This window comes from Physeter macrocephalus, unplaced genomic scaffold (assembly GCF_002837175.3).
Source record: "Physeter macrocephalus isolate SW-GA unplaced genomic scaffold, ASM283717v5 random_199, whole genome shotgun sequence".
Lineage (NCBI taxonomy): Eukaryota > Metazoa > Chordata > Mammalia > Artiodactyla > Physeteridae > Physeter > Physeter macrocephalus.
The window spans coordinates 35,420-37,617 of NW_021145478.1; positions in this window are offsets into that span (position 1 = coordinate 35,420).

Consider the following 2,198-nt stretch of genomic DNA (forward strand, 5'->3'; position numbering starts at 1 on the left):
CCCGAGCTGACCGGAAGACGTTGCCTTTCATTCATTCACTCTGCCCGCGTCTGTGGAGTCCTTTACTAGGCGACAAGCTCTGGAAGAGAAGTTGGACATTTTTTAAAGGTCCCTGCGCTCGCCAAGCGGAGGAAATAGATGCTCAGGAGTGAACTACCGAGAGAATCGGATCTGGCGCCTCCTAACGCAGCTGGCAAACATGCGAAGGGTAAGCCCTCATTGGCGGTTTACAGGAGAAATGTCGGTGGAAAGGTGCAAGGCGCTGGGATGGGGCGCGGGGAACTTTGGGCACCCCTTGATTAAGCCTACAGCGCTTCTTGGCGGAGGTATGGGCACCCTCTATACAAATATGGAGTATCATTAGATCTCGGTATGCTGTCCACGTACCTCGTTCACTGTGACCACCCCCAAAACTGGAATCCTAAACGTGTTATCCTGTAAGTCCATCATGAACAACAGTCAGCTCGACTTTGGTTGTGAGAAAAGCTGGCCCTAAACATTCTTCCAGCCCAACTAGGCCTGATCTTGGCGGTAAAGATCACGATGAGATGACATGGCACCAGGGCTACAGTAAAGGAGCCTTATACCTGCTCATAGCAGGCTTTGCAAACAAACTTCCCATACTTTTAATTTTACTTCTCTCATGAACCCTGTGGGATAGTTGGAGCAAATCATTTTGCAGATGGGAAACTGAGGCTCAGAGAAGTTTTGAATCTGGATGATTGCTTTACCCTCATATCCTCCCCGTGTCAACACAGTGATCAGACAGATAAGTGGAGAGGAAGTGGCTTCCCCATCAGAGATCAGATGTGAGCCGTCAGCGTAAGAGACAGCTTCCCCCTCACTCACCTTGAAGTTTCCTGTCCTGTCTTTCTGTATTTTTTTCCACCCACCCTCCAAAGACTACTCTTTGAAGTCTGTTTTAATCCAAGTCCTCTAGCTGGAGAACATCAAAATTTTTTCCAAACTGAAATAGCCCACCTTGGCTTAATGGGCTTGAGAAGGGTTTTGCCTTCAGCCTCTGTCAAGAACCAGGGACCGTTTTATTTGCTTCTCTCTTTCTCGCAAGAACCCTTTAAGGGAAATAGTTTTCTTATTCCTCATTTTGCAGATAAGGAAACTGTAACTCCGAAAGGGAAAGCCAATCACCCAAGATCACACAGCTTATATAAATGGGGTTGCTGGGGCTCAGACTGGAGCCTGGCTCTGCCATCACATCCTTTTTTTTGGATATTGACCATCTTCACTGCTCCCACATAATGAGATAAACATGTTCAAAGGAGGGTGCAGTGGGCTGGAAGGTCATGAGTTAAGTGCAGTAAAGCAAAACTGTGAAATAAAACACTGGGTCTTAATTCTCCTTTCCTCCCAAAGACCCTGCTGCCTCCCCATGTGGTTTCATGGTGTCCCCAGAAAAAGACCCAATGGCAGACACCTTAGTGTAAAAACAGTTAAGTCCATATATCACCCCGATGGGGAGTTCCTGGCCTGTCAGAGTGGGAAGGGGTTGAGTAGTCACCTAATTTAATCCCCTCCCTCTACAAACCGCCAGGAAACCACGGACCAGAGAGAAGAATGGGCCAGCCGGGGGTTTGTTCCCCTTTGACGCCCCCAGAATGCCTGCCCTGCCGCCCGCTACTAAGTGGTCACTCAATAAATGTTGGGCCCTTGATGGATCACCTTCCCAGCAATATTTGCATTTTCTCTTTATCAGTAATTGGCAGATGAAAGGCTTTGTCCTCCTGTTGAAAGAATTCCAGGCATTTGCTCAAAGTGGGGGGAGGAGGTTATGTTGGGCCGAAGGGGGAAGGGCCAAGACCCTTGAGCTCCTTCCTTGGCTAATCGTCCCCGAGGACTGAACTGTAGGTGAGAGAGCGGAGGGAAGCTTAAGGTGATTCCCCAGGAGAGGGTTGTTTGTTTGTTTGTTTTTTCTTGCAGGAAAAAAAAGACCAGGCCAGTTGTAGTTGAAGCATAATAATAATGACTTCCTGGAGTCTCTTGCTCATTCTTACAAAAGGCCCAGTCAGATCCTGGCTGTATTGGCCCCATTCATTCATTTCTTCATTCATCAAAGGTTGATTGAGCAGCTCTGTGCTCTGAAGACAGAAGATAGAAAAACCAGCTCCGATTGTAGACTTACTCCAGGCTGGGCAAGGGGTGGGCCGCCAGCTTCCCAAGCAAGTTAGGAAGGGCTGATA